Below are 12,915 nucleotides of genomic sequence, written 5' to 3'. Positions count from 1 at the left end.
GTAGTTCTGGTTCAATATAAATTCAGTTCAATGAAGACCACCCAGGACAAGGAACATATGAAAGTAGCTTGAAAAGGAGAGAGACAGAGAAAGAGAGAGAGAGACAGAGAGAAAAGAAATAGAAAAAAAAAAAAAGCCAGACATATTTTGCCGACTGACAAAACTCCACATCCTCTCGGCAGATGGCAATACCCCATGGGCCAAGCATGTGCTCTAAGACCACAAGTCAAGTAAAAGCAGATGGCACCTCTGAGCAACTTCAAACATGAACCACTGTCCCCCCCAGGAGGGGCGCACCCCTAATGTTAAAGGTATAAGTAAAGTGGGTGAGTCAGGATCTCAAGGATTATGCATAAAAAAGCAATAAAGCTTGAGACTAGACAAACTTAATTGGATACTGTGAATCCTAAGACCCAACCAAGTTCAACATAAAGATGCCATCATAGTACTTAGAACAGTGGTCTTCTCACATGCTCACTGGAGAGGTTTAGACTATTATTATCTTTATGTTTTTCCTTTTTAGCTTTATTTATGTTATACTGACATGTTTTCAATAATATCTTACATGCTTTTCATAAATCCTACATCATTTAAATATATATTCAACTGTATACACAAGGAATTCTGTAAGCAAACATTCTATTTTTAAAGGTCTATCTGGTTAATAAATGACTCAAATCAAAATCATAAGTTAAAACAGACACATCTTATAGAAAGCAGGCCTGAAGCCACATTCACCAACCAAGGAAAATAAGCCAAACAAATCTCTTCATCTTTGTTGTGAAAATAGATTTACTCTATTGGAAGTGACGTGTATTAAGATGCTAAATAAATAAGCATGTATTTTATAAAAAGACAAAAATGTTTTTAAATCTTTGGATCAGTTTGAATTCTCAAAAAATTCACTTTCTTTTTCAATGCAAGATTACCGGATAATAATATTCATACTCTAGGAAGCACTGCTGAGACTTAACTGCCAATCAATACATAAAGTTCTATCTGGGGTTTAACCCAAATATAAAGATATGAACAGAAGACACATCTCAATTCTCGATTTATCTCTAAAGGTTCTAGAGTTGACTAATTTCCATTAAGAATCCAAAGTTAATCCTCTTACACTGTGACTAAATAATAAAACACCACTTTATCTTTGGCAAAATATATGTTGGGAATTTACTCTGTGTGTGTAAGTGACTCTCCTCTCCTCTCTCTCCTCTCCTCTCCCTCCTTCCTTCCCTCTCTCTCTCTCTCTCTGTCCCTCTCTCTCTCTCTGTCTCCTGGTACTTAGCCATGGAACCCAGGCCCTTATGTTCTCACCAGGCTTTTGCTGGTACTCTACTATTTGAGCCATAGCTCCACTTCCATAAGTATCTCATGGACTTTCCTGCCTGGGCTAGCTTTGAACCACAATCCTTAGATCCTAATTCAGCTTGCTTTTCTTAAAGAATGATATAGGCAATTAATCAGTAAGAAGCTAGAAGTGGAGATGAGGCTCAGGTCATAAAATACCAACCTTGAGTGAAAAAGCCATGTAAGACCACAAGGCTCTGAGTTCACATCCTAGTACCAGCACACACACTCTCTCCTCTCTCTCTCTCTCTCTCTCTCTCTCTCTCTCTCTCTCTTTACTCATTGAGTTCTGCCTAACATTGAGTATAAACCACCTTTCCTTGGAAATCATGCACCAGTTATATGGAAGGCTCCTATCAGAGGAAGGAAAGAGATGCCTAGGTGGGCCTAGGAGCTCCCCACCTACATAGAGACTATTAAATAAAATGAGTACAGAAGAGTTTAGGATTGAAAGTAAATGGTAAGACAGAAAGGTGCCAGGTGCTACAAGACCTCATATACCACAAGAAGGCATACTAAACATGGGGACACTTGTGCCCTACAAAACAAATAAGTCACTTCCCCAAACTGTCTTTTCCTTCTTAGTATGAACCATTAGGGATGAGCTCACAAATATATGCTGATAACAGTCACCTGTTTTTACGGCTTTCTCTATTACTCATTACAGAACCCTATATTTACTTTACAAAGTACTTCCCTGAAATATCTCCTAATTTTAGTTTAAAAATAAACATTAGCATTAGCTTTCACATTTCCTAGTTTGTTTTCCTCTGTAATTTTCTCTACAGACACAAAAGACACAATGAAGCTTGGGCTTCTTCAACAGTATAAAAAGACAATGAAAGAATTGTCTCCTCTCTAATCAACTGTAAATTTCTTTTAGCACACAGGGAACACATCAATTAAAAGACTTCTACTGGGCATGGGTGGCTCATGCCTGTAATCCTAGCTACTCAGGAAACTGAGGTCTGAGGGTCTCCATTCAAAACCAGCTGGGGCAGACAAATCTGAGACTCTTATCTCCAATAAAAACCTGGAAGAGGAGGTTGAGTCCAGAGTCAGAGTGCCAGAGTTGAGGGAAAAACAAAGGGGCGGTACCTAGGCCCCGAGTTCATGCCCCAGTACCAGCATACACGCACGGGTGCATGCACACTCACACAAATCAGAGAGGTGATATAAAAGTCAGAGGTACTGTAAAAGTCTTGTTATTCTTTGGGACAGACTTCAATCTGTATTTAAGGCATTCTACCATAGTTCCCAGTTCAAGTTTAAGCTCATGGTTTCTGGCTACCCAGCCTGACAGAATAGGTGTGGCTTAAGTGGTAGAGCACTATTTTTGAGCACAAAAGCTCAGGGACAGCATCCAGGCCCTGAGTTCAAGCCCTGAAACTAGCATTAAAAACAAAAAAAAAGTGTACACCAGATGTCTTAGGAGAGATAATAATAGATATGATCCAATTTCTTTTTTAGAAACGCAGGCCAGAAACTATTACTGAACTTTTGGAACTGAATGATGGAACCAAGGTTTCTCTCTTCCTTTTCCTTCATTAAAATAATAATAATAATAATAATAATAATAATAATAATAGAAATAAGCAAGGTCTGGCTGAGATTGGTGGAAATGTATAGCTATACAGATCTCAAGCATTTGCAAAGGTCACAGAAAATCTCAGGTTTTTCTATGAACTTCAGTAATAGTTCAGTGTTACTATGCAATTTAAAAAGAAAAATGTGAAAGTTTGGGGTGTAGATCTAAACATGGAAATTCAATATCGTCTAGCCATTGCTATAAAGTACTTTGGAAGCCAGGAATGCCAAAGAAAATCTCCAGGACAGAGGGAATTATTCCTGCTGGCCTGGTGGGGATGAGATTCTAGAAACATAAGAGCTGTTACCTCAAACACCACAAAAGTCTCCCAGTGAAAATTTGTTTTGTGCCATGGACAACACATTAAAATTAAGACGTTTCTAAAATTAAGTACAGCAGAGAGCCTCTGCATGCCTTCCTTCCAGAAACTTCGACCTTCTGAAAAGCTGCCACATGCAAAGGCGGCCTCTCCCTCGAATGCCACGGCATTTTGTCCTTGTGACTTGAGTCAGAGAGAGTTTTGGTTACAAAGAGAAAAAAAAAGAAAGGAAAAAAAAATCTAACTGGAACAATCTCCTCATAATCCTTCAAAGGATTAAATAGAGTACCTGGTTATTAATACAGAAAAAGAAATACACATGTCAATTTCTCAAATAATCAGAGAGCCCTGGAAGGAAGACACATTTGGCAGCAGACAGCAAAGCTGGCTTCACTATCCAGGACAGAGATTTCCAAGGAAGGGGATACTATGCTGAATGGGCCTGCATGAAGGCCCAGTGACCTGGCTTGTATTTCAACACTTCCTGCTGTTTATGTGCCTTTGATCCAGGCCTGGGCTTCTTTGTGTCTCTGATTTCTCACTGAATAAGTACAGAGAAAAACAGAGCTGCTTCTCAGGCAGTAAAGAAGAAATTCTAAAATCATAATAACATGTTACTTCTTCACATATGGAATGATATTTTGAAATAGGATTGTCCTAAAAACTTACTTTTTTTTTTTCCTTGCTGATCCTGGGGCTTGAACTCAGGGCCTGGACACTGCCACTTAGTGTCTTCACTCAAGGCTGATGCTTTACCACTTAAGCCACACATCTACTTCTGGCTTTTTGGTGGTTAATTGTAGATGAGTCTCCTGCCTGGACTGGCCTTGAATCATGATCCTCAGATCTCAGCCTCTAGAGCAGCTAGGACTACAGGCATGAGTACCTGACAACAACTTCTGATTTTCTGTTGTTGTTGTTGCTCGGTCTTGAACTCTGGGACTGGGCACTGTCTCTGAGCTCTTCAGCTCAAGGCAAGTACTCTACCACTTGACCACAGTGCACTTCCATTTTTTTCTTGTGGTTAACTGGAGTCTCATGCCTGTCCAGGCTGGCTTTTAACCAGGATCCTCACAGCTCAGCCTCCTGAGTAGCTAGGATTATAGGCATGAGACACAGAGGCACCTGGCTGCCACTTGATTTTTAAGACTTAAATTCCTCCCCTTTTCCTTTTTGGGGGGTGGGAGGTATTTATGAAATTCATGCTCTGTGGATTCAAGTTGGGATCAACATAGCTTTTCTTAATTACTCAAGACCATTAAAATATAGCCCTTAAAATTACTCATCAAATATAGATCTCAAAGAAGAGAAATGAACTTTCCCTTACCCTGAAAAGCTATCAGCTATGAGAGGGAGATCAGAGGTTTGAACTCTAGGCCTAAGGGCTCAAGGCTGGCACTCTACCACTTGAGTCACAGCTCCATTTCTGGCTTTTTGGGTGGCTAATTGGGGAAAAGAGTCTCACAGACTTTCCTGTCTGATCTGTCTTCAAAGTATGATCCTTAGATCTCAACCTCAAGAGTAGCTAGGATTGTAGGTGTGAACCACCACTGCTCAGCTCACAATTAATTACTGACTCAATGAATATTGCAATGGAATATATTAGCCTTTCCAGAGTGCCCTGACTCAGACTTAACCAGACACATGTATGATGAGTCTTCACATGGAACCCCTTTTTCATTCCTATAAAGCAGCTTGACAATCAACCCACTACAAATCAGAAGTGCAGACATTTTAGACAAATAACTCTATTTCTAAGGCACAAGTTCTGGCCCAGTGCCAGTGGTTCAGTCCTGTAATCCTAGTTACTCAGAAAGTTGAGATATATGAGGATTGTGGTTCAAAGGCAGCCAATTCAGATAAATGCAAGAGATCTATTAACTGGAAAAAAGCCAGAAATGGAGCTGTGACTTGGTGATAGAGTGCTCAAGGCTTTGAGCAAAAAAGGGAATTAGTGTGAGACCCTGAGTTCAAGTCCCAGAATCAGTCAGCACACATGCATGCACGCGCGTGCACGCACGCGCGCGCGCGTGCACACACACACACACACAGCCACAATTTTATCAGTTCATTTTCTCTACCAGAAAAAGCTACAAGAATAGCCTGACAGTAATTATCTAACTGGTGGCTAATGAATACATGAGTGTATAACACAAATATATCAATTATTCCACTAGTCTAAGTAATGCTTTTCAGTCACTTTTGACAACTGAAAATACCTGAGTCTGGACAGACCTTGTCAATGATTTTATTACTGGAAAAATGAAAGAGTATGGGCTGCATAGATGATCTAGCACATTGATCATAATCCTACTACATAAACTCTCTTCCAGTGTTAGTATCAGGGATTGAAATTTCTCAGGAAGCTTAGATAACAGAAAAATAAACTCTTTCAACTCCATCAAAGCATGTCAAACTGATAAAGGCTAATAAAGACAATATCATCAGTTATGGATTTATAGACTTTAGAAGACATAATAGAGTAGTCTGATTGTCTGTGATTAATAAGCATAAATCAATGATTAACCATACCCAGACAGAATAAGACATTGATAAAAAACGTTCAGTTGTAAACATTATACATAAATATCAATCTAAAAGAGGAATCCATAACATCTGAAGCATGTTTTATAGGGCAAAAACTTGCTAAGGGGGAAAAGGCAGGTTTACTATGTCTTAGGAAATACCTAGCAAACTCTACCCATTTTAATACGTTTCATCTTTGGAGTTCTTTCTAAAGGTCTGTTCTGTAGATCCTCAAAAGAGAACAGAGGGCTGGATGTGGAAGCTAACTCCTGTCATCCCACCTACTCAGGAAGTAGAGAGCCAAAGAATAACAATTTTAACCAAAAGTTAGATGGGAGTGGCAGGTCATATCTAATCCAGGCTTCATGGGTGGTATAAGGAGGAGAATCAAGTTCTAAGCCAGCCTGGGCAAAATTCCCAAGATCTTATTTGAACAACTAAGCAAAAAGAGCTGAGGAGATGTTTCAAGGGGTAGGAAAAAAAAAGTGAGGCCTAAGTTCAAATCCCACCTGAAGAAAGGAATGGAAAGGAAAGGAAAGGAAAGGAAAGGAAAGGGGAAAGAGGAAAGGAAAGGAAAGGAAAGGAAAGGAAAGGGAAAAGGGGAAGGGAAAGGGGAAGGAAGGAAGAAAGGAAGGAAGGAAGGAAGGAAGAGAGGAAGAGAGGAAGGACATTTCAACTATCAGGTTGATTATTCAGTAACAATAAAATGTAAGCCTTAAATCTATAATAGAACAAGTTTCCTTGCAAAGTTTCCAAAGTCTTTTGGTTTTGGCCTGGGTAGAAAAACCACAAGAATAGCCTTGCATGCAAAATTCTGGCTCAGCCCAGGGAACTCAGAGGCACACAACAGCTATCCTCAACTACCAAAGCTTTCTCAGTGCTCCACTGAGGCTAAGTTTGGTGGGAGGGTATGAAAGGATAAGCCAAGTCATTAGTTCCAAACCAATCACTAGTATATAGTATGCTGAAGGGGCCAAACTTTATTGGCAATGATAAACATCTCTAGTTGTCCAGGAAAAGTCTGATCATATGATAAAAGTCGGAATTTATGAGAATCCTGATTCAACCAAATAACTGAAGCTATAAATTTATTTCATACCTTTGGATTAACAGCATGATGAATTCAAGTAAAGATACAGTCAGATCTCATGGAACTTCATTTTTACTTTTCCTGTCTTTGGACAAGAAAACATAGCAATCTAATCAAGGGAAAATATCAAAAGAAGGGAACACAGAGTTGTTTCTCCTGTGTTGGGAAAGGACTTTATATAATACAAGTAATTCGACACCCTGGGAAAAGCTGGTCTCCTGAATGTAATATGTTCTCCCTCAGAAAACAGCACAAACAATTCAAGTTCAAATAAAACACCATCAAGTGGATGCTTTTGAAAAATGGAATACAACAGTCATGTGATACTTTAAGCTGGCATGTAGCATATGTTATATTGTTAAAATTCAAAGCAACCCTTACCAGAAAGAATTTAAGGCATATTTAACATGTGCAGTAAAAACAACACTTATCAAGAGAACAGTGGCTTTCACATGGAAAGTTAGTATCCAAAAGTCAGTCAAGATGATCTCATAGCAACTTTATAGAGCCATTTTGCACCATTTTTCACCAGAGATAGCAGAAATTTCATGTGCCTATTAAGGCAAAACTTCAGAGTTTCCTAATTTGGTATTCAAAAAATGCTCTAAGACTCAGAAGAGAATCTGCCCATCCCTTGCTAAATCATTGTAATTATAACTTATCAGGCATTTGCAAAAAAAGAAAAAAGAAAAAGAAAAAACATTAAAGACTTTTTTTTTTTTTTTTTTTTTTGGCCAGGTGCTGATGGCTCAAACATGAAATCCTAGCTGATATCTAGCATCATGGTTCAAAGCCAGCCTGGGCAAAGAAAATCCATGAGACTCTTTATCTCCAACTACCAGCAAAAACTTGGAAGTGGAGGTGTGGTTCAAGGTGATGCAGTAGAGCATCAGCCTTGAGTGGAAAAATCCAGGGAGGGCAAAAGCCTCCAAGTTTAAGTCCCAGTAGCAACACACACACACACACACACACACACACACACACACACACACACACACACACACACACACACACACACACACACACACACACACACACACACACACACACACACACACACACACACTTGTTTCATCAGCATTACAACTAATTTGGAAAGTAAGACAAAATTTAATAATGTTTCAATACCCCTCCTGTCTGTTATGATCACAAAATTCTTGGTGTTTAAATAATAACAAAAACAATAGATGGTGAAACAGAATTCCAAACTGAATAAAGTGATCCCGAACCAAGAAAATACTTAATAAATGTCATTACAGAATGGGATTTACAAATTTGTATATGAGTTTCAAATCACAAAGTGGGGAGGCAGGCAGGACAGGGCAATATCAGAGATTAAACATGGGGCTTCATGTGTGCTAGGCAAGTAATCTACCATTTGAGCCACACCTCAAGCACCTTTTCACCTGGTTATTTTCAAGGTAAGGGCTCATTTTTAGGCCCAAGTGGGCTCGTCTGCAATCTTCCTGCTTGTGTTTCCTGGAATAAGCAGAGATGGCAGGCATGCATCACTGCACCTAGCCATTAGTTAAAATGGAGTGCTGCCAACTCTTCTATCCTCTGCCTACCAAGTAGCTATGATGACAGGCTGGAGCCACTGTGCCCATCTGTTTTGTTGTGATTTGCCTTAACAATTATTAACATATATATATAACATATGCCTTAACATATTAACAATTTTTAAAAAAATGAAAAACATGATGTCCATTATTGCCTTGATGAAAGAAGATTCAGGATACTGTCAAAAAGGAAAATGTAAAGCAGATGATACATTTCCATCTTATTTGTAATGAATTGAGTTCTAAGTGAGCTAAAATAGGAAGGACATGTGGAATTTCTTTTCTTTCTTTCTTTTTTTTTGGGGGGGGGGGAAGAGGGGTGTGTGTGGGAGGTCCTGAGGCTTGAACTCAGGGTCTGGCCACTGTGCCTAAGCATGGCTAGTCCTCTACCACTTGAGCCACAACCCTACTTTTGATTTTTTTTGCTGAACTTTCCTGCCCAAACTAGCTTTGAAACATGATCCTCAGATCTCAGCCTCCGAGTAGCTAGATTACAGGAGTGAGCCACTCTGAACCCTCTGAGCTTCACTTCCTGAGTGCTTTCCCCTCAGTATTACAACATGTTAGCAGACATTATGACTTTGAATTCTAACATACCATGTCAATGAAAGTTTTCTGGTGGACAATTCTTCCCCAAAGCTATTTAGGGTAAAGAGAAAAATCATGTTGAGAAGGAACTAGTATTTCAAATGTTCTTCCCTCACATATTTGTAAGCACTGTATTCATAGAATCTGTGTCTACAAAGGTATATGAGAAAAAAACAACAAAAGACATCTGTGCAAGAAGATAATTTCTCTTTAAAAGGACAACTCATCTTATTCCTTAAGTAACACAGTTGCATCTGTTTAAGCAGTTTTTTCCAGGTATGATAGCCTGTGACAAGGCCTTTTTGACAATCCTGCACTTAAGCAATTCTTTATTAGTGTAATCTATTGCCCTACATTAAGGAGAAAATAAAAGTTATTTTTAACATAATTCTTTGGCGGGGGGGGGGGGGGGGAGGCGGGGGGGGGGGGGAGGCAATACTGGAGTTTGAATTCAAGGCCTTGTACTCTTGCTTGACTTTTTTTGCTTAAAGCTGGAGCTCTACCACTTCTGCCCATACCTCTACTCTCAGCTTTTCATTGGTTCACTGGAGACAAGAGTTGCATGGGCTTTCCTGCTTAGGCTTGCTTCAAACTGGGATCCTCAACTCTGTCTCTTGAGTGGCTGGGATTACAAAAGTCATGAGACACCAGTGCTTGGTGGTACTTTTTTTGTTGTTTTTTTTTTTTTTTAGAAAAGCAAAACAATGTTGATTATGTGCTACAAAATTTGAGGACCATTAAAATTTGAGAGCATTAAAATGTGCTCAATGTTCCTCTTAAAACATATATATAAAACATATATATATTGAGCTTATATATGTACATGTTTATATATGACTCATGTTTGCCTAAAAACAAAACAAACACCAAAAAAAGAACACCACTGTATCATGGGCACCAGTCTATATGGCTATTAATAACTCATGAAGTTGAGGTGAGAGCAGATAGAAGGAAATGACAATTTCAAGACAAAAGCTGAAGCAAATGAGTAAAAGAAAATCCTTATGTTGCTTAAATGTGGTATGCCTGTGTGAAGTTTTCAAGGGTTTAAATCAACTTTACTGTAGTTAATTATCAAGATAAAAGATTTTGTAAATCATAGAACAAATGGAGAAAAAGAAAGAAAATTAAACATTATGAGAAAAGTTGCCATATGTAGCATCTTAAAGTAATTTTAAGTCTGTTTTCTGTTTTATACTTAAGGCAATTTTATTTTATTTGTTATCCTTAAGTAATTAAACAAAGGAATTGCTGTGTACAGTCTCTATGCATCTATTTCTATCTAATACTATTTCTACAAATCCTAAAAAGAAATTTTAAGCTTGACTATTTGAATTCATTGTAATCTGTAGAAACAAAATCTCTAGATATGGAATATGTAGGTAGGGAAGGACTGGATCCTTCTGAGCTTGACATCTCTAGAGAGCAACTGTTGGGTCTGGCATCCTCAGGTAGGCATCAGCTCAGCTCAGCTCCAGAGACAGTCGCCAGCAGGCAAAACTAGAAGAGCTCATTCTTCAAGACCTGGACTGTGTAGCATCTATACTTGTGATAGATGGCAGCCATTTGGCAAACATAGCACAAGTCCTTCCTCCCGTTCTCCCCTTGGTCCAGCTTCAAAAGGAAGATTTGGGTGAAGTAATTACCTATGAGGAAATTAGTCATTCTAGCCTTCAAAGGCCCAAGAATATTATAAAAGTTCTTTTGCCAGATACTGGTGGTTCCAGTCTATAATCCTAGATAGATATTCAGGCAGTAGAAAAGTTCATGAGACTCTGATCTCCAATTACCCACCAAAAAGCCGGAAGTGGAGGTGTGGCTCAAGTGGTACAGCGTCAGCCTTAAGTGAAAAAGCTAAGGAATAATGCCCAGGCCCTGAGTTCAAACTCCTAGTTTGAAAGAGAAAGGAAGGAAGTAGGTAGAAAAAAGGGAGAAGGGGGAAGGGGGAAAGGAGAAGGAGAAAAAGACCAGAGAAAAAAGACAAAGAAGTTCTCTAATAAAGATTTATAAAAAGCCTCAAAGATCAGCACAAAAAGCTCCTGCTGAAGGGGCTGACTACCACTGGAACAGAATGTAGAGTAATGAATGGGTAAAGACATGATAAAAGTTAATGCAACTACTGGGTCAAAACCACCAGGTTGTAAGAGCTGTATAAACCTACGGAAAAGTCAGAAGCTCAAGTCCATACCCAAGACTGACCAACTAGAGCAAAATGAGAGGCTGTGTGGTATGGATACACTGACCTCGCCAGATTAGCCCAGTCCAATCACTAATCAAGCATAAAAATACAATAAAACAAATAAAAATAAAACAAATCCAAGATTGATGGGTATGAGCACCTGCTATCACAGTATAAAACCAACGATGTTCAGCTTTCCACACAAAAGTGAAAGAAATGGAAAGAAAATAAGGAGAAAAGGAAAGAAATACAAAAGTATGTCCTACGCCCAGTGCAAATAAGAGGCATGGAAAGAGTCTTTTTAAAGATCTCCATGTTTGTCTTAGCAAACAGAGCAGTCAAAGTTCTGGTTTTATTTAAGAAAATAAAGAAATAAAAAAAATTCTAGGAATTTAAGAAAACCAAGCTTGAACTAATGAACTAAAAGAAACCAATTAACTAAAAGGAAAAAAATGTAACATCTCATAAAATAACACAGTATTGATAAAGACACAAATTATACAAATGAACCAAAGAAAATTTTTGGACCAAAGTAATGTATAATAAAAGTAATAAATTCAACAGAGGTTCTAAACACCAAGTTTGAGTAAGAGAAGAAAGAATCTGTAAATGTGAATAAATATTCATGAATGCTGCTCATTCTAAAGGACAGATGGAGGAAAAAACAATGAATAGAGACTTGGTCACTCACTCCTGTAATCCTGGCAACTCAAGAAGCTGAAATCTGAAGATCATGGTTCAAAGCCAGAGCAGACAGCTATCTCCAAACTACCTACCAAAAAGCAGGAAGTAAAGCTGTAGCTCAAATAATATGGCCTTGAGCAAAAAAGCTAATGAATAAAACTCAAGCACTGAGCTTAAGTCCTACTACCAACACACTCGCACATACACACACACACACACACACACACACACACACACACACACACACACACACACACGAAAGACAAAAGAAAAGAGAGAGAGAGACAGGCAGTGAGAGAGAAAAAAGAAAGAGAAAGAGATGGAGGGAGGAGAGAAGAGAGGAGAGAAGAAGAGGGCAGGGGAGGGGGGGAGAGGTAAGGGGAGAATTGATAGGAGCTAAAGAATGTGTGACCACATTAAGCAAACCAACATAAACACAAAAGAAGAAAAACAAGGAAAGAGAGGGGAACTAGGAGAAAACCTATGAACACATGGCTAGAAAAAAATCAGTTATCTATGTTAAAAGAACAATGATTTCCAAAGAGAATTAAAAACTAAATACACAAATACATCACAGTCAATATGTTAAATGCAAAACAAGAAAACATCTAAAAACAGGAGTAAATTTTTTGTATAAGACAAACCTGAAGTTTTGTTGGTTTTTTTTTTTTTTTTGATGAGCTTACTTATGTCTCATGAGAAAAGTTACAAAAAGAAATACAAGAAATGCCAAGTATTTATATTTAATTAAAAATGTTCGGGCTGGGAAGGTGGTTCAGTTGTAGAGTGCTTGCCTTGCATGCATGAGGCCCTGGGTTTGACTCCTCGGCACCACATAAGCAGAAAAGGCTGGAAGTGGTGCTGTGGCTCAAGTGGTAGAGCACTAGCCTTGAGCTGAAGAGCTGGGAGACAGCGCCCAGGCTGAGAGTTCAGGACCCATGACCGAAAGAAAACAAACAAACAAAAAAAAAAAACAGAAAGACAACTGTTCCCAAAGAAACAGAAGCCAATATCACAGGAAGCTGAAACATA

The 12,915-nt window shown here is 38.7% G+C and overlaps 1 protein-coding gene across 12 annotated transcripts in view; it reads right to left on the bottom strand.

Moving 5' to 3' along the window:
- The window catches only part of Ccdc91 (coiled-coil domain containing 91), a 200,792-nt gene that overhangs the window by 88,344 nt on the left and 99,533 nt on the right, over positions 1-12,915 (bottom strand). The window lies entirely within an intron of this gene.

The sequence above is a fragment of the Dipodomys merriami genome, unplaced genomic scaffold (genome assembly GCF_024711535.1).
Source record: "Dipodomys merriami isolate MVZ:Mamm:240054 unplaced genomic scaffold, mDipMer1.0.p SCAF_10, whole genome shotgun sequence".
Classification (NCBI taxonomy): Eukaryota; Metazoa; Chordata; class Mammalia; order Rodentia; family Heteromyidae; genus Dipodomys; species Dipodomys merriami.
This window is presented reverse-complemented; position numbering and strand designations above follow the sequence as displayed.